This window comes from Arachis duranensis, chromosome 5, assembly GCF_000817695.3.
Source record: "Arachis duranensis cultivar V14167 chromosome 5, aradu.V14167.gnm2.J7QH, whole genome shotgun sequence".
Taxonomy (NCBI): domain Eukaryota; kingdom Viridiplantae; phylum Streptophyta; class Magnoliopsida; order Fabales; family Fabaceae; genus Arachis; species Arachis duranensis.
This window is the reverse complement of record NC_029776.3, coordinates 3,510,541-3,534,140: the sequence shown is the minus strand read 5'-3', so window position 1 is coordinate 3,534,140 and position 23,600 is coordinate 3,510,541. Positions and strand designations below refer to the sequence as shown.

The 23,600-nt window shown below is 28.1% G+C and overlaps 1 long non-coding RNA gene across 3 annotated transcripts; it reads right to left on the bottom strand.

Moving 5' to 3' along the window:
• Window positions 1–12,534: 12,534 nt before the first annotated feature.
• LOC107487334 (uncharacterized) lies at window positions 12,535–19,770 on the bottom strand. 3 transcript variants are annotated; one of them, XR_008009305.1, is made up of 5 exons: window positions 19,400–19,770; window positions 16,750–18,948; window positions 13,619–13,723; window positions 13,378–13,535; window positions 12,535–12,885 (listed from the first exon to the last, which is right to left on the bottom strand). It is a non-coding gene; the product is annotated as an uncharacterized LOC107487334 (long non-coding RNA). The 3 variants fall into 3 exon arrangements; XR_008009304.1 differs by lacking the exons at window positions 16,750–18,948; window positions 19,400–19,770 and having other exon boundaries at window positions 13,619–15,185; XR_008009303.1 differs by lacking the exons at window positions 16,750–18,948; window positions 19,400–19,770 and having other exon boundaries at window positions 13,378–13,506; window positions 13,619–15,179.
• Between the last annotated feature and the right edge of the window lie 3,830 nt (window positions 19,771–23,600).

Sequence of the window (23,600 nt, the reverse complement as noted above, 5' to 3'; positions counted from 1 at the left end):
ACTCTTTATTTTTCTAAAACATAATTAATTATTTTAACATAAATATCAAAAGTATTTAGAACAAGAATAATATTATTATATTATTTTGTTTTTATATATTTTTTAAGTAACTTCCATTTATTTTTTCAGCGTTTTTAGGATGAAATAAAAAATCAAATTTTTTAATAAAAAATAAAAATTGATAATACTAATTTAAATATAAAATAAATAAAAATATTAATTTTAAAAATAAACTATAGTTCAAGAAAGACTAATGATAGTTATAAAGTCACGGTCTAGAAAAAAAATTAATAACTTATTAATAGAGATCTACACACTAATCTCTACGTGGTGCTCTAAATAACCACAAATTAAAATATTTATAAATATGTATCATTTACATCTTTACCATAACATTTTTCTAAAATTAAATATTAGATCAAATGTATAATTCGTTTATACCTTTAAACGATCAAAATATCATTATTTTTTTTAAATTATCAAAAATTAAATCTCCTCATCCCAAATAGCAAATACCACTTGCTCATACATTTTCTCGTGGAAAGAGGCGGCCTTCTAAAGAGATTATTGGAATCTGATAACAATATTACAAAAAAGAAAAAAGAAATAATATAAAAAGATTTAAATTAATTAATAAATCTTGAGCTAAACATACATCAAATAACCGCTCAAACGAATAATTAAATGTTATTCTTATCACCTTCATTGGAGAGAAGAGAAAGAGAGACGAAAAGATAAACTTTAAAATTTCATATTTATCATCCTTTTAATCACTGTTGTGGCACATCAATATCATGAACCAATTGGGAAGCATACGCCGACAAACGAAGTATATTTAACAGTTCTTGTGTATGTATAGGATAAAATAAATTAAATATAAATACTTAAATTAGTTCGGGAAAAAATTTAGATGAGATATCTTGATATTTACTAAATTTGTATTATTTTAAAAGTCATCTCAATAAATTGTTCCTTTTGCATTGTAAAGAGACTAATTTTATTTTATAATAAAATATATTAAAGGTTTATTATTCAATACAGCTATTCAAAATTTAAGTAGAAATAATAAAAAATTATTGTATACATATATTAAAATTATTAAAAATAACAAAAAAATAACCTATATAACATGAATAATTATTAAAACTTGTACAATGATAAAAATTCACCGATAATCAAAAGTATTCGCGGGAGAAAACTTAGGTAATTATTATCAAATGCCACACTTTGCATGGGATGATTAACTAGTGTCTTCCAATTTTTATTTATGGTTCATTTATCATAAAAAATAATTTTATATCAATTTTTATGTCATAAACAATAAATAAAAATTTAAAATATTTCTTTTTTTTTTTATTAAGAGAAACTAATTTTATTCTCTATTATAGTCTACTTAATTAATAAATTAAAGTAATTAAAATTACTATAATTACTATTTTTTTACAATAATATTATTTAAATTTATAAATTCAAAAATAATTTATTATTAAAAAATATTAATAATCAAGAAAGAAATTTATAACATCTAATTTTACAATAGTTACTTTAATTTAATGTCCTTCAGTAATTTAAAGTAGTTGACATCTCTCCCACTTCAGTGTGTCGCCTTGGATTTGCACTAAACTTGGATAGATACTCTTTGGACTTTTTCCACAAGTTAATATCTATTCCATGGGGATATAGAAGTTAGATATCCAATTCCTTCCTTTTTCCCATTTTATTTCTGTTTCTTTCTTTTCAAAAAAAGTGGTTTACTCACTTCACTTTTAATTAAAAAAAAAACTGTCACTACATATTTAAATTTTTTTTAAAAAAATTGGTTTTACTCATAATAGAGTTTAAAATTGATTCATTTTATTCCAAATAATAACATAATTTATTAGTATTCTATAACAAAATTATTTAAATTATAATACACAGTTTACATATTTTTTATGTCTATTGTTTATCTAAAAAAATTATATATTAACGTGTACTCCTTTAAGAATCAGGATGCAAGTCGAATTTGACTACTAATTTAATATTATGAGGACTAATAAAATGTCACAATTAGATATTATTATATAATATCTACATCGTTATTACTATTAATAAAATTGATACAATTTAAAAATGGTAATGCAGCTTCTATTATCATCATTAATACTATACATAAATTTATGTGCGTGTTGTGTCACTCATCGAATAAATAATGTTAAACATGAAAAGTTTTGGTTTTCTTTACTAACTTCTATTTGGTTACCAAACATTGATGTTTCCTAATGATATATACAGCCGTACGTGTGTCTTGCACTCTTATTTTATTTTTTAATTTTTATTGGATGTGGGATCAAAGCTAAGGCCCATATTAATTCCGTGTGAGTCATGGTGGACTTCTCACTTTGTAGTTTGTAAAGGACTAATAGAGACTATTGTGATTGGCACATAAAATGGGTTCATATATAACACTTTTTAATTAGGATGCTTCCTTTAATGTCACCGAAACTATTGAGCTTTTTGAATAAATTATCATTTTGATTTCTTAAAAAATTGTTTTAATAAAATAACACTTCAAAAAATGAATTTACGTTAGCTGAATTATTTTTAGGTATTTTCTTTACATAAATGACAAAAAAATTACAAAATCAATTTAGAGTTTGAAGTTTTTCTTGACTACTAAATACTTGTTCAAACATTCATCTCATTCATCGCCAACCCAGCATATACTATTGACTATTGAGGTTGAACGTGAATGGAAGAAAGAGAGAGAAGAAAAGAAAAGGTTGGCACTTGGCAGGTTAAAATCAAAGAAGCTATACTTGCTCAATCCTATCATGACCCGATGATTATTTAAGGTCGGGCCCGGATCAAATTCACTCTATAGATTTCTTTTTAGTTCCGAAGATTTGTGCTTTTGAGTTGATTAATATAGTATCACTACCATTAATGTTTGAAGTTACTGTAAGATATTAAACTAGGTTTCTAATTTGTTTTAACTCAAGTACTCATTATCTTAAAACTGGTTAAAATGCTAAGACCAAAAAACCCTATTTAATCCTAAAACTGGGTATCAAACCCTATATGTCTGGCAATTTAAGACACAAATACATTGAAGTGAGGATGAACATTATCGCAACAAGATAACAACCAATTTCATCTCTCAATCCCAAGCCTTTTTTGACTTGTGAATCCTAATCTATAAATCATAACAAATATATTAGATAATGAGACTACATGGTAGGCAAACTTAATAACCATCAAGAGATTCAAACAAACACAACATGAGTCATGAAATATGACATTAAAAAGTGTAAATAACCCTTCCAAGAGAAGCACAACCCTTGTTTGTCTTTGGAATGGGGAACGATACGGCTAACACCATGTTGTGAGGACTTAAATCCACCAACAGCGTTACCTGTAGGTAAGGCAAGTTCATTTAGTAAGCCCTCAAGTCTCGTTGGAAGCATAAGCTGTATCTGTTAAAGCCTATTATTATGTAATTCATAGATTGACATGTCGAATTGTAGGAAATGTAAAAAACCTTAAGACCAAAAAACCCTATTTAATCCAAAAAAAAGTGAAAAACCCTAGGAAGGCTATGGTTAACCAGCGAAGACAAGCACAAACCTTTGTCTTTGGAATGCGAAACACTATGGTTAAGACGATGCTGTGTCCACTTAAATCCACCAACACAGCTCCATGAAGGTTGCGAAATGGCAGGTTTACCGACACGTGCCACGGTACCATTGTTTGTTGCTGTTCACCAGAAGACCGGAAGCATCCCATCTCACCCAACTCAGCTGGATCCATGTTACTTGTGGTATCAATGGTGTAGTAGTCTATAACAAGCGATGCAATCAAGACCAAAGAAAAAACCACCAACCGCTTGTCCATGATAGAGAATTTTTCAGAGAGAGAAATAAAAGAAAGAGGGGGATATTAGGTATCAAAATTATATTTTGGGTCTTTGTTTGAGCGATAGTAATGCACTTTGTATAGGGAGAGAGAAGCCTCCCCTAGAAATATATATACAGCTTCAAATCGCTTCTTTAACCCCTATTCACATTACAAATTTAAAGATTCTTGCTTTTACAACTTTACTTTGGATATTCTTAAAGTGCTCTTACAAAGCACCACGTCAAATTTGAAGGGTCGATCCTTATTATTAAAGTTGTTGTTAATTTTATTTATAATTGCTAAAATTGTGAAAAAATTATTGTATTCCAATTTTTTATTTTCATTGGTTATCTGAATTTTGAATTTTATGATTTACGAAATGAGTTTGTTAGCGAAGAAGTTTTTGTGTTTTAATTTATTTTAGTTTATTTGTTTACATTCAACTATGTTAAATATAACGTATAATTTTATTTTTAAAACTAAAAGAAACAACAGATTCTTTAAGATTGAGGAAATTAGATTCCTTTGTATTCACTTACCAATATGGATGTCTCTTGTTATTTCTTTATTGCTTTAAGTTGATATGTTTCTTTACATAATATTGACTTTCAATATGGCATTTATTTATTTACCATCAGTACATACATTAGGAAAATACTACAAAATAAAAAGGAAAAGTCTAGGGGCCAGCAGTTTTATTGAATTTTGGCCTCAAATCATCATTGATGGCTAGTTGATGGCTAACAATCACAAAAATTGCTGGCCCCTAGCATTGCTCTTTGTTATCAAAGTACTGTCTGATTACTTCTATTATTATTATTTTCTTTTTTCTTTTGTTATAGAGTAGTCAAATTCTCGATAAGTATTAATACCAGATGCTTGTTTGTATGCAGAGTGATATATAACGAGAGAGAAGATGAATAATGACGTATTGAATCTCTCTTCTTCTCCTTCTTCTTTTTTCCTTTAAATAAAGCATACTCTTGAATTATTCTGTTTACCTTAGGCCTTAGCATTAGTTTATTAATAAGCATATACTTCTTTACGTTAGTGAAAGTGCGAAGGGTTAGAGGACAAATTAAATAAGGGGCCCATACTAAATTATTTTTTTAGGGATTTTCTTTTACATAAATGACAAAATCAATTTACAGAAAGTGTTACTTGTATTATCACCACGACACCACTTTTACATTTGAATTTCTAGTGCACTAAATTATTAAATTAAAAATTGAAATTTAATATGTATTTTACAAAATCAACTTTCTCGGTGTATGTTTGCTACTTGGTTCATGAATTATCACCACCTTTACTTATAAAAAAAAATATGTATTTTATTAAAGAGGTTAAATTAAAATTATTTTATTAAAAATTAAAATTTTAATATTAAACCAATAATACTTCGCTTTTATATATTGAAAGTATATATATGTACCATTAATCACTGCATCTGAATTTTCGCTTTTAAAAGGATAAAGAAGGGCCCATGATATTATTGATTGAAATCATTCGGCGTAGAAAGTGGAACAGGAATAGAGCATCAAATTAACTGACCTTGCAAATAGAGTCATACATATATCTAGCAATATCTGTCTTCTCACTATATATATATATTATTACCAAATACCAAATAAAGCAAAAGAAAAAGCGTTCATTGATGCAAAGCTAATTTGAGTTTTGGTTTTTCAACTTTAGATAGGTTTAATGCATGCTCTCCAGACTCCAAAGCATTTAAACTATTTCTAGTGTTTTTTTGGAAATATCTTCGTATAAAGATGTAAAAATAATAATTAAGATATTGATACTTCTTTTTATGTCGAGCATATTAAACTAGTTTAATTTGTTAAAGCTAAGGTGCTGAAACGTTGCCTTTTGAATGGCACTATGTACATCAAAAGTTTCTTATTTTTATGATGAATCTTTAGGCTTTTAAAGTATGTTTGCATGGAAGAATAATATTATTGCATAACCAAAAAATTAAATCAAATGATTAATTTTTGAAGACCTTAAACTGATTTTCTTTTTTCTAGAAATTAAAAACCCCATCAATCCTATCATAAATAATATTAGGGGGTATTTAGATTATATTTGGGTCTTTGATGTTAAGAATCAAATTTATATTTGAACTATTTCAGATACAATAATAAAGTAATACTTTAAAAGTTGAACATAAATAAATTTGTAGTAGAAAGAAGAAACGAAAAAAATGGTTAATGAAATTCTTTGCTTTCATTTGAAACATATTGATTGGAAAGAAATAAAATGATATTTTAAAATAAAGAGTTGGATGTTGTGATAATTATTGATCGATTATCTTTAAACTATAAAGAATGGAGTGGTATATATTCTTTTGTTTGTTGTTGGTGACAATACTAAAGACAGACGACAAATGATTACATTTATTTTTTATTTTGTTTATCTTTTATTTTTTATTTTATTTTATTGTGTGGAACTTTTTTTGTTAAAAATAAAATATTTTAATTATCTAAGTCATCAAAATTATGTTTACATGTAAGAAGGACTAAAACAAATACATAATATTTATTTTTAATTTCTTTTCAATTTAACTTTGTAAATTAATTTAAAATAACATTATTATTTATACAAATTTCATTACAAACAATTTTTTATTAAAATAAATTATAAATATAAGAATAAGGCTTAGAAATAGTATTATGAAATAATATAATTACAAACTTTTTTTATAAAGTAAAACCCCTAAATGCAAATTTCGAACTAAGTAAGCAACCGTTAATTAAAGGCTCAAAACTAATATGGTGATTATTGATACATAAAGATGTATTCATGTAAAAAAAAATAATTAAATAATTTGAATACGTAAAAAAATCATAAAATTAATCATCATATATTTTATTATTTATGTAAAAATTGATGTATTATTTAGTTCATTTTAATATATACTTTATATTTTAATATATAATTTATACGAATAGATAATTTAATAATTAATTTTTGATATACATGTTAAATAATAAATTAATATAATAGCTAAATTTTTGTTATAAGATTTTGTTTTTATTACGTACATGAAAACGTCTTTGTATGGTCACCAACTAAAATACAAGTCTTCAATATACATAAAAATTCAAATTAGATCATTGCTATCTCAACCTCATTTTCAAAGATGTCAACAGAATCATATTTTGAGCAAAATTGAGTTTCTAAATATTATCCAAATATAATGGTATTGATTTGAGATATAAACTTACCTGTCTAAAGACAACAAACCAATGCAAATACACACTTGAATTTGTAATAAGGAATTGAAACTCAAACTAATAAGTATAAATGCACCAAATATTGTGAATAGAATGTGGAACACTACGGTATTGATACTAGCCAGTCTACATCATCCCACACCTTAATTAGGAAACATTATGGACATCTCCACATCCCACCATGCACCCACTAAGTAATGTTTAATACATATATTATTAATAATGTTTTTTGATTGTTCTAAAGTTAAGTAAATACAATTTGTGGTAAGGCTGTCAAACGGCCTAGTCTGACCCATTTAGATTTGGACTGTTAAATTCGTGAATTAAATAAGTTGGATCGTTTAAGTTCATTTTATTTACGGACTATAATTTTTTAGTTCGGACTATTTATGGTCAATCACGTAGGTTAAATGGGTCAGTTTATTTATTTTTTATTTTATTTTTAAAAATTTTTTTTTAAAAATAATATTTTTTTAGTTGATTGATCGGATTTTTGGGTTGAACCGAGAGAAATATCGGCTAAAAGTGCTATTTTTTTAAAAAATGTAAAAAAAATAAACGGGCTAACCCATTTAATCCATTATTTTTTTCGGGTTAATCGGCTCAACCCGTTTAACCCGAAATTTAAATGGGCTTAATTTTAGAGGCAAAGTTCGCCTATTTAAATGGATAAATGGACTGACCCGATGGGTTTGATCCATTTTGACAACCCTAATTTGTCGAGATCATGAATAATTTAAATATATTAATAATGTCAGATAAATTTTTATATAAATTATTATATTGGACAAAAAGTTTAATATATTAGATAAATTTATAAGAAATTGAATATATTAAAGACAAAAAGTACTCTTATATTAAAGTACTCTTATATGAATTTTATTTTTTATTGTAAAATCATAATAAAAAATTTTAATATAAGAGTATTTTTTGTCGTTAGTCTTACATGACATCATTTTTTTTTTATACAAATTTAAAAAAAATTTATAGATGAATCATGTCTAAAAAATTTGGAATGTTAACTTTTAAATTCATATATGATTAATATGTTGTTTGATTAAGAAAGATACTGTTGAATGGTAAACCATGTATAGTAATATTAATTTAATTAATTTTGTTACAAAATATTAATGATAAAATAACAACCAATTATGTTATTTTTATTTCTGTACCTGTGGCAGTTCTATTGCCATGCACTTCTATTCCTGCATTTTTAAAATGTAAAATATAATTATTAAGAACTAATTCAATTTATAACAAAAAAATTTAAATGATGTTGTCGTGTTACCTGTAACAGATTGATGATAAGTGGTAGGTCTGGCCATTTGTCTAATTGTAGTCAATTTGGCTACCCCTATGTTTGTAGTTAGTCGGGCACCTCCACCAGTGTTTGGCATTGAAGTTGTCTCAGTTGATATGGCAACTTGTTTTCCTTGTCGAATCATCTCCCGATAACTTGCACGTCTTCTAGCCAGGTATTGTTGTCTCTGTTCTTCGGTCATATTCTGTCTTCTTCGCCTAGCATAATCTGTCCAACTGGGTCGAACGTTGAAGTGGCTGTGAATTTCGTGAAGTTTCTATTTTTATTTGTCAGAAAGATAGGAATAATATGCAGAGAAAAAACGTTTGTGAGAGCACGATTTAAAGGAAAAGAGTCTCTTAAGAGTTGAAAGTGAGTTAGTTTTTAAAGTGAGTACGTAGTAGTAGCAGTTTTTACAGTTTTAAAATATATCGTGGGTTAATGGGAATCAGTTTGACATTCTATCGTGGAGTAAATTCTTTCCTTGATAAAAAATAAGAAAAATGAAGGACGTAGGTTTTTTATATATTGAATCAGTGTCTAAATAAACAAATAAGCAGGGATAAAATAGTAAGTAAAAATTGGGTACCAAATTTTTTTATTCCCATTATACGTTGGTATATTGTATATATTGGTATAAATTTAATTAATGAGTACACTTTTATCTGTAAATTTTGTTTAAAAAGTAAATATTGGACAAAAAAATATGTAAACCATGTGTTGTACATTTAATTATTTTGATACTTTAAATATTATTGTCCCATTGAAATAAAATAAATATATTTATATACTATCAGTTACTGTACTATCATGATATATTGATCACTTATAAAAAAATTATACATAAAAAATTATAAATAATTAATATTTTGTTGACGTAATTTATTTATTTATATTATTATTATGATTGTAGTATAATGTTATTTATATTAATTATTTATGTTTTAATAATTTTTAAAAATTATCATGAATAATTATAGATAAAAATACATTTAATAAATTTAATTTCAAAATATAATAAAAGTTCATTTAATAAATTTAATTTCAAAATATTATATCTTTTGAGTACGTGGTTTCAGTTTCATCTAATAGAGATAGTTCAGTTTTTAAGTTTTGTCATGAGTCAAAAAAAAGGGGTAAAATAAAAAGAAAGATTTGGATACCAAACTTTCATATCCCATTATATATTGGTATAGATTTCATTAAAGAGTATTCTGTTATATATAATTTTTTTAAGTTAAACAATAAACATAAAAAATATATAAACCGTATATATTAATTTTATTATACAATACCAACTAATTATGTTATTATAAAAATATATTGGTATAGATTACTTGTAACTATACAAATATTAATATAAAAATATGACTCAAAATGATTAATAAAATGTTTTCTATTATAAGGTTAACTCTTTGGGTAGATGTTTTTTAAAATAATAAAATATTTATTTGAAAATGCTTATATTTATTGTTAAATATTTATAATTATAATTATTTTAAATATTTTAATTATCTTCAGAGTACTATTATTAAAATATTTTGATAATAATTTTTATATTTTTTATTATGTTTAATTTTTATATTATTAAAAGTTAAGCAATTTTAATTTCATCAAACTAGTGTAAAACCGGGATATAAAAATTTATTAATACCTATCTATTAATATAAAAATTATCTTATAATTTATAAATATAATTTAAATAATTGAGGTTAGTTTTTAAATTCTTAAACATACATTATTAACCAGATTTATAAAATACAAATACTATTATGTATCTTAACATATCGGGTGTCATTTTAAAAAATATTAATATTTTAGTAGAAAAATAATGATTAATGATATTAATTAAATTAAAAAATACATAAAAAAGTATTATTCGTATACCAAATATTTTTTATATCCATATAAAAATACAATTGTTATTAATTAATTACATATTAAAATTTTTTAATTAACAAAAATAATAAAGTCGTATATAATTGTTAAAAAAAATATCAATATCAAAACAGTATTTATTAAAATGTACACACGGAGATAATTAAAAAAATTAATCACTTAATACATTTTTTAAAAATATTTATTAGTAATAAATTGATAAATATATTTTATCTTTTATTGTAATATGTCTTCTACCAAAATTTTAAATAAAATAAAATAAAAAATTTAAATTATTACCTACCATAATAACAGTTAAGATTGTATATTTTATTTATTTGTTTAATTCTTTCATAACAAAGTGCTATACATTATACAATATCTAAAAATAAAAAGACAAAAATACTCCCTATAAAATTAGTAGTAATAACATACACCATCATCATCAGGTACACGAATCTTAAAATTTTAAAAAAAATAAAAAGTTATATATGAGATCAAATATCAATTTTAAATTCTATAAAAAAAGATTACTATTAATACAAAAAAATACATATAAAAAAAATAGTAAATCAGTGAAAAGTAAAAAATTTTGATATGATTCAATTTTCACATGTCTCTCGAATTTTTTTCTATCTATTTGATAAAATTAATAAAAAAAAAATTATATACTCAAAATCATATAAAAGACTAATCATATACATAAATTTAAAATTTTATATTCATTTTACTCTAATTATTAAATTTTTATCACTATTATACAGAAAATCATCAAATCACATTCACATGGCACTTGAACTTTCCTAGTTTTAGGATACAATATCAAAATAAATTGAAAAAATAAAATAAAATATTAGTTAAATAAATTTTTAAATGTCCACAAAACTTCCTAGAATTCACATCCATAGCCAAATAATATTTTCTTCCATACTACTAATAATATGCTTAGATTGTATACTTATTCAATAGCAATTTGTGTTGTACATTTAATTTTAAATAAAAAATATATATATTTAAATTGAAACTCAAATATTACTATTTACAACTATACATTGAATACAAATAAATTGTATAAAAAATATAATAATATCTTTTTGGCACCTTATTCTATCAGTATTATACTAATATTTTTACAAATGCTACACATAACTAGAGGTCTAATCACAATTCCATTTTATTTTTTTAAATATGTAAAGTTAACTCATTTTTAAGAAGTCATTCTTCTACTCTCCCATTAAATTGCACCCTTTTCTTTCTTTGCACCTTTGATACTCCTAGTTATAAAAAGTTGATTATGACACTCTGATACTCCTAGCTATAAAAAGTTGATTATGACACTCTGAGTCAAAATCTTATCTTAAATTAACAATAAATCCCTCAATTGTTTGGAGGTTCATTTGGAGGTTCATTCTTGATATTGGTCAAAGATAAACAATCAAGCAAACAAAATAAACGTGAAATGATGACATATTAAACTATCATAAAATGCATAAAGTACAAATTAACAGGGACAAAAGACGCCCCCTTTTTTTTTTTGCAAAAAAATAAAAAAGATCTAACCAACAATGTTATTCTCTTCTCTCATTAGTAACAGAAGCATACAAAAACAAAACCACCTTTTTTTTTATAATCTTTCAATATCTTCTTCTAACACTTAAAAAACTATACAAATATATTAAAGATCAAGCACAAAATGAACAAAATAAAAACCTTTAACAATTTTCAAAAAGTCAAACTTTAAGAATAAGTGAATATATAAAGTCACACACACAAATTCACTACCACATTTTAGTTGACATGCTATTTCTGATAAAGCCTTTATTACTGGACAGCTAAATTTAAGATAAATATTTATTAAAATTCAATTACAAAATAAGAAGGGAGTTAGCTATGATCAAGATTAGCTGCTAGAGCAAAATAGAAAAAAAATTACAGAACTTAACAAAAGTGAGTATATATAGATGTCAAAAGTTTTTAATATACGAATCTTGAAATTACCATGAAGCTATCTCATCAAAGCATCATATATTTAAGCTGCAAAAAAAATAGCTTCATGTTCATCAAAATTTAATTTAATTAAACTAAAACCTTTTTCTAGTTGTTATCAATAGTTTCAAATGAAGTATAAATTTTTATACTTAGAAAAATAAACTTTAAGCTTCAATTACATGTTTAAAACAAACAAAAATAGATTTAAAAAAAATAATGAAGCAGCAAAAGGAAACACACTAAACCATGGTAAAGACAACTCAAAAACCACCTCTCTTGGCCAAAAAGCATAAAAATATCTGTGTTAAGTGATTTGCAAAAGAGCAAATCTAAATGGAGAACACAAAACATCAAATAAGATCTCATATAAAAGGACTAAAAACGCAGTATGCATTCATAGTGTTGAGTGCGAGTGGTGCTGATATGAGTGCCTAAGGTATAAGTTGTAATAAACTTGGAAGAATCCCCTAAAAACTGAAATTTATCATGGAGCAATAAGAGCAGATGCATTCCCATGCAACATCATTTGAAGGAGCAACCATTTTCCACCACACTCTGGCAATGGCAACCTCCGAGATGTACTACTGTTTCACCATCCATTTCTGTCTGTAAAGAAAGAAAGAAAGGAAATTAATGGTTCAAAATGAAAAATTAGCATTAATTCCTCCTCAAAGTTCACATAGACAAATACACAAACTTCTTATGAGCAAATAGTTTATCACAAATTAATCACGTATAGTTATGGGATAGTTATTGCACACATATATTGCTACTCCCTAAAAGAGAAAAGGAAAATTTCAGCAATGACTTCAGAATTCGAAATAAGAATTTGCAAATAATTTTTAGCTTATAGTCTAAACGTTGAAATAAAAAATAAGTCTTAAGCAACCATTTTCTTAATTGAAACAAAACAACTACCAAGTATGGTAGAAACTCAAAATCTTATGCATAGGCAACACATACAAAATACATTATAAGATTCACTCAAATTTATAAAGATGAATCTGATTTTAAACTAACCAAACATTTAAAAGATAACACTAACAAATTCTCTTCCCTAATATAATGTCAATAAATCAATGAAGATATTTGCCATACCTTGAGTTGTGACGTGCCTATTGAGCATACTGTTCATATTTACTTCTCCTATAGCTCCACCCATTATGCTAATGAGGAAAAGCCTTCCATCAAAGTTTAAGCTGTCGAGGTTTCGCTGAAGGTACAATCCTACAATTTGACCCATATGACATCAAAACCTACAGCAATACAGGTAGTGGCAACTGATATAAAAGCTTCAGTTATTGCACAAATCAATTACAAAAGTTAGAGAATGGTATACCTTTCTTTCCTGTTTCTTCCTTCACTCGTGCAAGGGAGTCTGTCTTATAATTGATGGCAACATCAGCTCCAAGATCCTTACAGGCAGATAATTTTTCTTCCCTGCCTGAAATTCAATTTAGGATTTAGACAAAAATCTGTTCATGCTAACTATATTGTTTGTTCCAATCTTGTCAATTCTATCCTCTTGGAATGGAAACCAATTGGAGTTTGTGAACAGACTACTGTCCGAAAGAAAAAGTATTATGTTGACTTAAAAATTTTGCATCACAGTGTTAAAGATAGCTTCACAAAAGAAAACTGATGCATTTAAAAATATGAAATAAGAAAGCTATTGAATCATGTCTCAGATTGAGCAACAACAATGTGTTTTCAATCGTCAAACTTTATCAATTTTAATTTTAGAATTACACACATGCAGAGATAGAACTAAGCATAGAACTTAATTAAACTACAGTGCAGTAATATCATTGATCAGAACAGCATAGAACGCTTTACTTACAATACACTCATTTAAAAATGTTTATTAAAACAAATCAATAAAGGACCTTAAGAAACACCAATATTGTTGCCTATTAAAATGCTTTACTTACAATGATAACTATGCAAAAATGGAATAAATCAAGCTGCTCCTATTTAACCTCAAACATGCATTTAGCCATTAACTTGTTAGCTATAAAGCTTCTATTTTATTTGCAATTTCCATTTTCATACATAACCACAACAAAGTACTAACTTGAACACTACAAAATGGACAGTTAAGATCACATTTTGACATCATTTATGTGTATATCTTGAGACAAATTAAACCAACTTTTCTATCACCACCGTGACTGCAATTTAAAATGATGAACAACTTTGAAAAATGAAATACAAAGAGAGTTTGTATGTACTGTATCAAATAACCCTCTAAAATCAGCATTAATCCATGTAATGATTAAAATCTTATACCATGTCAGATCACCATACAATGCTTCTGCAAATTGTACCTAGCTATGATCTCTTTGAAATTGCCAAAATATAAAGCAATTCATTATTGATCACTATCTCTATATTTTCTTTGACCGTAAGAAATTATGTAAGAAAAGATGCCTATAGACATATAAAAAATTATGACTTTAGTAGCAAATATATTCTAGAGCAAAAATGTTAAATTGATGAGTGAAAAGAAATCATGTATACTTTTGTAAGAAATCATGTATATTTTTTTCACATCTTAGTTTGTCTTCTTATCTTACATAGATTTTGAGAGTGAAAAGAAAACAAATAACCAAATAAGCAACAAAGATAGAGGACAATCTAAAAACAAATCCAAATCAAGCATTGGGCAAAGGTCAACAATAGTGAAGGATAACAATATCATACACAATACCTCAATCCAAAAATCACAAAAACACATTTACATCAAAATAAATAAGTTTGCAACAAAAACTTAATCCCACAAAAGACAGTAAAATTTGAAACGAAAAATTCCAACTTACTAGGTAGAAGGAAAGGATATACAGTATAGTTAAAACACCATGTTTTATTTTCAAGTTTTCCGGGTCAAGCAAAAGCAATTAGAATTCTAAAAGCTGCATTTCACAAAATTTGTTTCTCTTCTGTTTGTAGTAAAAAAAGCCAAATAACAATCTTTAGTTTAGAAGGAATGATTTTATTTTGAATCAATACAGTTATTATGAACTCATATAATGATTCTTCTTCACACAAACAAAAGCATACTGCATAAGTGCATATGAAAGAACCTATCTACTAAAAGTTATAGACTTAGGAAATTCCTTCTCAATAAAAAACCCTACTGAAAAAATAGTGTAAATATTGTTAATACAATTGTAAAAGGAGTTTTTTGAACTTATTTACTCTTTGTTTTTATCTTTTATATTATCTAAGTACTATCAATTAACAACATTGTAGAAAAATAGACAATGTACTTATCTCTTGGACAACACCACCATGAAACTTTTGTTTGAAGGCACTAAAGACTTTTGGCGCCGGTGGAGCAAATGCAATCATAATAGCCTGAATTTTAAGCTTGCTAAGATCAAATTGCAAACTCAAGAAGTTTCAAATTCTATAGTTTACAAAAAATAAAAATGAAAAAAAATCATGCATTATACAATAGCCAAAAACTTGTTTAACAAAAAATGGAATTGCATAATTCAACTTATAACAATTACCTTATCATAGTTTGTTGTATCTTGGCAAGAAGAGGTTCACAGTACTCTTTCAATAAGCTTCCCATATATGAGGTAACACATGAAATTATCTATATAGATGATAGAGTAATGTGGATACTTCCATTTTCTTATTCTTCTTGGTTTTTCATATAATTGAGTCCTCAAAATATGAGTATAAAAGCCAAAAAAATTAACAAAATAAAGGATAATTTGGTAATAGTTCTGAAAAGATAACCAATACCCTGATCAACAATCAAAAAATTTATTAATACTGCACTCATAAGAAACTAAAACTTGACATTAAGTAATGAAAGAAAACAATATATCAGATAAGTTCTCTATTATCTATGCAATCTAATAATTCAATGGGCACATGTAAATATATGTACTTTCAAATGCAGATGACGAAAATGTCTATTCAACCATTATGGCATCACATAATGAGTTTGAATGATTTCTAATGAACATGAGCAAAAACATAGTAACACACCATGCCTTCTGTATTAAACTGCAACCTAGGTTGTTTGAATGTTAAAATTTGTATATACTATATAAACTTAATTAAGCATATGCTACTGCTAATTGGTACAAACCTCAATTGTAGCATTTGGAAGGAATTTAGAGCTGTTGTCAGGATCAAAATTTATGCCTTTCCTTGACAACTTTGACAGATAGTATCATAGTTATTGAAAAAACCTACAATTTTATTATACCTTGAAAAAAAGAGCAAAAATGAATGTCTGTGAAGATGCAACCAAATAAAACAATAGAAGCTGGAATTTACTTTATGTAGACAAATTAATCAAAACAAACTATAAAATCAACAAATGCTATGTTGCAAGACATGCTACCTATACATGTAACATATATGGGAGGGCAATCAACTTGACACTAATGTAAGAATTCAATATGGATGCAAAAATATAGTCGTTGTTTAAAGAGATTAAGATTAAACCTTAGCGAGCTTCTCAAAGGTGTTGTTGGTGCAGGGAAGTCTAGTCGCTTCGTCGGCATATGGCGACAGCCATAATCCAGAACGATCATCCCTGTGGAGTACCCGCAAACGGATCAAGCCTCGGTTTCTGGTGTTCCGGTGCCGGAACGCTTGCCGAAACCAATCACTTGTACAGAGGCCTACCAACAGCAGGCTCCGATGGGGGAACTGTATCCATTTCCTGCTGCCCCATCCCAATAATACGTGTTTATCAACCACCCCTGTCAACTTCGCACAAGCCAACACTGGCTCCTGCCCTATACATTAGGGGAGTCGATAATCCCGGTAGATCCTCTGCATGAATGGGTGCGTTCTCCTGTAATAACTAAAGCTACCGTGGCTACTATGGAGCTATCGTGCTGACTATGATGCTCTGTGAGGCCAGTTCCCTGCGGTGAAGTTTATTCCTTCCCATAAGGGAAAGGCAGGCTTATGTCACTCTCAAATGGAGTGATAGACCGGATGATGCGCAATAACCTGATCTTTCTATATGAAGTTTGACGATCATAGCTTGATTATAGTCTGGATCCCATTATCCTTCTAGACAAAGAATGGAGTCCAGGTAAAAGGACGAGGGATGATTTCTTCTTTCAATAGGCGCAGCTGCTTCGGATTTGACTGAACTTAACTGAAGAAAAAGGGAGGAAGCAACTCTTCTTATTACGATTACGTGAGTTTTGACTATTTGGATTGGGGAAATAGCGCACTTCTCGCATTTAAGGTGCCGGAGCGTCCCAAACAGTTGTAGTTGAGAAAAGTCCCTCTAACTATCACTTCAAACAGTCAGTCTTAACTGTCTAATAGGCGGAAAGATATGAAACTTCAACAGACTCCTCAAACAGCTGCAACCTTATCCTCAGTTTGACTTACGGTTAAAAGAGGGAGCTGATTGAATTCATTGGAAGTTGACCCCTAAGCAGTCCCAGAAGTATCAGTCTAAGTACTTCTTACCAATCCGGGCAGAAAGTGAGAGCCCGAGTTCACTATTTAGATTGAGGCCATACTCGGATAGAGAAGCCAGTGATTACGTTACTGACTTTCCTGACCAGAGAAAGAAGTAAGCAGAAAGCTCATCTTTTTTTCTTGGTCTTGCTATTGACTTAGACCTCGGTACAGAGAGAATTCAAGAGATTGATGATTGAAGTTCAACAGAATGTAGGATAAAGAAAAATTAGTTAAGGATGGAATTCGTTTTGGTCAGAAGTCATATGCCAAAGTATGGTTGCAGAGCAGTCTTGAATTGATTGACTCGAAGCGAGTCAAAGGTTGCTGGTTTTGTTCCAACTTTGTCAGATTAGGTAGGCAAGCAACAAATCTCAAGCAAGCTTTGTTGAATCCCGGCAGAGATGAAGACTTCGAAATTGACTTAAACATCCTGGTAATACTAATTTCAATGACATATTTTGCAATCATATGAGGATGAGTTTTCTTTTCGGTTCATGGTCCGGTGAGATTGAGGTTTTAGTTAGATGTAACCAAGTTAAACGGACTTGCTTCCAAAGGCCTTACAGCTGCTAGTAAGATTTGTAACTTACAGGGGAGCTACTGAGAAAGTCAAGTTTCAAGTCAACGGAAAGAGAATTTGGATTCTACTGAGCAGGATAAAGCGGCATACAATACAAAAGGAGCTCTAAAGTAGTCCAAGGTAAAGGCGTAGATCCGTAATAAGTCTATTTAGTATTGGATTGAATTCCTCTATTTCTATTTCATTCATCACAGGATTAGAAGCAGATCGAATTCTTTGTCTGGTTATTAGGCTTATCGAGGAGAGTGAATTGACTTCTAGGGTCAGTCACGAACTATATTCAATAGCTATTGACTCAAACGCTGGGATTGGAATGTTTGACTTGCTTTCAAAGCCTTTCTAGGCTAACTCTTCACTAGGCTAGCGACGGAACTGACCTTCCTCCGGCGATTCCTTTGCTTGCATCTCGAACCCTAACGATATTTTCTGTAATTTTATTAAAAAGAAAGAAGAAAAAAATTTCTACTTTTAAAAAAGAAAAATGACCTCTGCAAAAAATATGGATGGTATAAGGATCTCAGAGCTCTCCATTTTCTTGATGGATGTCCTGAACTTGTTGCCAACTGCTCCATAAAAGCTTAATAAGCTTCTCAAGAACACTAAATGCTAGTGACACGGCATTTGCATCATGGAATCTGCAAGAGAGGAGAAATTTGGAATATAAACATCTCTGTCAATATCAAATACCAAACATATAAACCAAAATAAGTATAGATCAAATAACATAATGACCAGAGACCAAAATGCAAATATAAAATAGTATGCTTCAAATAAATTTAGTTGGCAGAAATAGTGTATTTTGCCAGAAATAATTTAGAATTATACAATGCAGATTTGAACAAACTAAAATTTATCCATATATACCATTATCATTTGATCAGAAGACAGATCAGAGATTCTCAATGTTGATAGTACTATCATTGATTCTCAAGAATAAGATCTTTAAAAGATGGATCTGAAAACACGTTTTTTGATGAATAATTAAGAAAATGTATGAGCTTTAGAAGTGAACATTATGATATATGCTTTTGGTCACCATATTCGTTATCACTGTTATAAAACAGAAATTGCATGAAAGAAAAATACCTTAAGTTCATACTTGCACTTCTGTCTCATGATTTTTAATGGCAGGGGAAGAACAGAAAGAAAAAATAGCAAAATAGCAATTAAAAAAATAAATTTATCAAAATAAATCCCATGGCAGAGGCAGAACAGATAAGGGGGCAAAGCAAGACCAGGTGAGGGGCACGATGGCTATGGTCCTTTCCGGCGGTGACGACGGTGAAGCGGCGGTGTATGGTAGCTGAAGGGCTCCTCCTCTCCCACGTTCTCTGCTTCCGGTCTTCCTCTCTACTTTTCTTCTTCGAATTTTTTTCTCTCCCCTCTTTCCAAAATAAAAAACAGAAACAGATTCAATGAAAATAAATTCAAAATCTTACATTACATTCAAATTCAAATCTTCAATGATGAACACCGATTTTCACAAACAAAGACAAAATTATTCAATTACAGAAGCATTAAATACTAACGAACTACATTAACATGATTCGAACCAAATCTCATTCACTTGATTTGTTTCAATACAATAATCCAATTTACCCTGGTTCAACTCACAATGTGAACTTGCATCATTTATTATTTTCAAAAACGAAATAAAGAAGAAGAAGCAGCAGAAGATGAAAAACAGGAAGATGAATAGTTTTGAATTATGTAAAACTTATCAGATACACTAAAATTTGTTAACAATAACACATAAATTTCTTAGTTTTACATTGAATTAAATCCAAAATACACCGAAATTAGGAACAGAAACAGATCCAACGAAAAAATTCAAAAATCCTACATTACATTCAAATTCAAATATTCAACCATGAACACTGATTTTCACAAACAAAATCAAAATTATTCAACTACAGGAGTATTAAATACTAGCGAACTATATTAACGAAGTTCGAACCAAATTTTATCCATTTGATTCATTTTAAAAAATTTGATTCAAATATTCAAATCACATAAAAGAACATTGATCTTGAACGAAGAGAACGAAGAGGAAAAAAAGAGGAAAAGACGTAGAAAACTATGAGAAAATTCAAAAAAAAAATCCACATAAAAAAAATAGTTATATATAAATGTGTGGAAGTAAATTAAGTTAAAACTACTTAATTAAATTTAATTAATTAAATGACTTAGATGTATAAATTAATTCTTATAGATATTCGATAGGTCTCCACGGAGCCAGTACTTCTATCCCAATTTTTGTCCCCTTCAAAATTTTATGGTTCCATTAAATCCCATTGCGGGTAATATTTGGGAATACGTACTCCTTTTTTAAATGAAATCATTGCAGACATATTAAATGAAACATTATTTGAACAAATAATTTTTCTTTTTGGTGACTTATTTGAACAAATAATTTAGTAAGATAGAAATAAGTTTCATAATAATTATTTATTATTTTTCAGTTATTCTAGAATATATAATTAATAATAAATACAATCTTCTTAAAAATCATAATTATATTATGTTTATGAAAAATTATGTTGTATTATATAGGTCTATATATATGTAATTTATATAGTTATAATGGTAACAAATTATCAACATAACTTAGGTCAATTTCATTATTATTTTTGACGTTATGAGTATTAGTAAAAACTAAAATCAGTTTTTGTCAACAATTAAGCTTATTTGAAAAATTATATTTATTAATTGTTTATTTTATGTGTGTATCAATTTTATTGTAGTGAAAATTTGTTAACATGGATTTAGATAAATTTTATTATGACTTTTTATGTTATGAGTAAAACCAAAATAAAATTTTGTTGGCAAATGGGTTGATTAAAAAAGAGTTTAATTTTGATGCATTGTAGTGTAAAATATTTTATACAGTTATGTAATTATATCTATTTTTTTAGATGATAATTTATACGGTTAAATATCAAAAATAGTTATTTTTTACTGATGTGGCATTATATAATTGGATACATATGTAAAACTGTTTTACATGACAGTACATTAAAATTAAATTCATTAAAAAAATATTTTTAATCATCTACTTTACGTGATACTTTTAAGAGTTATGCATAAGAAATGTTTTAAGTAAAATATTTTTTATTATGCCTTTATACTGCATCATTATTAAGAATTAAGGTTTATAATAGTCATTAATTGATTTTAAGAAAAGTAATATTTATTTGTTATTTTATATGACATTCTCAAAGAATTAAAAATAAAAAATATGAAAATTCTTGTGTGATGATGTAACTTGAAAAGAAAAATAATTCAAATGTATTTGACAAAATTGATTCGGCAAAATTAAATTTAGTATAAAATTAATTTAATTTACTTTTGAAAGATGATAAAAATAATTGTATAATATTTTATTAAAGTATTTCTAAATTTGATATTTATATTCTTTTAAAAGTCGTAAATATGTTTTATATAATTTATATGTTTGTTAAATTATACAATTTTTTGTTATATCTGATCATACTATTATTATTTTTGTTATGTATTCTATACTAATAAAGAGAAATGTTGGTTTCTTCGAATAGTAATAATAAGTAAACTTGTCTCTTTCGTATTATTTTGAGCTTGATGTCATGGTACAGTTACAATTTGAGTTAAATTAATCATTTTTCTTTAAAATAATAATAGGATCTAAATGCCAATAACAAATTAAAGACAAAAATTACAATGAAGAATGAATTTTAAAGTTGATTTAAGTCTTGAAGCATGATGATATAAGTAATTAGTGTTGTACTTCTGGTGAAACGAGGTTTAAGGTAAGGTGATCCGCTCTCTCATTTTTTCTTTATATTTGTGGTGGATGTACTCTATAGGATGATAGTTGAAGCTGTGAGGACTAGTAGGATTTTTCTGTTGTTGATTTTGCAGTGTGTTGAGGTGATGTCTAGTTTGAGTATTAATTTTGATAAATTCAGCTTAATTCCAGTTAATTGTGATAGGGAGTGGTCGCGAAGAATGTGCAGTTTATTGGGGGTGTAAGGAAGCATCCTTGTCTGTTAAATACCTTGGTGTTCCACTTGGAGCGAACCCAAGACTTGTCAAAACATGGAAACCGATTATAGATAAGGTGGAAGACAAACTCAGTTTGTGGAAAACAAAAACATTAAATAAAGCTGGTAAATTGGTGTTTATTAAATCAGTACTTAATAGTCTGCCAGTGTACTACCTGAGCTTATACAAAATGCCAAAAGCAGTAGCAGAGAAGTTAATTTCACTGCAAAGGAGATTTTTGTGGAGCAACGAAGATGGCAAGCATGGAATACCTTTAGTGAAATGGAAAATAGTACAAGCCCCGAAAAAGTTAGGAGGTTTGGGAGTGGGGGATGCAGTACTTCGAAATACCGCACTGCTATTCAAATGGTGGTAGCGATTTTCTAAGAAAAATTGTCCATTATGGAAGAAGATTGTGTGCTCTTGTAATAACTTAAACCCTAATGTGTTGCTTTGTCATTAGTCTGTATTTGTCAAAGGAGGACCATGGAAGGATATTTGCCAGTTACAAATTAAGGAACAGGAGGTGAGGGAGAAGATGATTCGGGGTTTATCTCTGGAAGTAGGTAATGGTAGACAAGTGCATTTTTGGGAGGACAGTTGGTTGCCGACTGGTATGTTAAAGGACACTTTCCCAAGGCTTTTCTCGGTTTCAAATCAGAACGGATCTGTTATAACGGATTGTGGTTTTTGGGATGGGTTAGAATGGATATGGAACTTTCAGTGGAGACGGAAATTATTTCAATGGGAGATGGAATTAGTTAACCAACTTCATGAAGTTCTATAATCAGTCAAGTTAACAACTGAGAGAGAGGACCATCTGGTGTGAAAATTTGATAAATCTGGCTTTTATACTACTAACTCCTTTGTGCAGGCAAAAACACTTCCGGAGGAAATTACGAGCTATAGTTTCACTAGTTCCATTTGGAGAGGTTTAGTACCTCCACGTATTGAGTTATTCACCTGATTTGTGCTAGTTAGTAGAGTCAATACTAAGGAAAGATTACGAAGGCTAGGCGTTATTGATCAGCTGGATAGCGCGTGTGTTTTATGTAAAAAGGATGTTGAGGACCTCCACCACTTGTTTCTTCGTTGTCAGTTTACTTGGCAGGTGTGGTGTGCATAGTTGTTTGACTATGGCAGATTATGGGTTGTTCCAGGGACAATTAAGCAACATTTTGAAAGCTGGACGGGAGTGACTGTAAGGAAGGAGGAACGTAATAGGTGGCTAATTGGATTTTTTGTTATTGTTTGGCATATATGGATG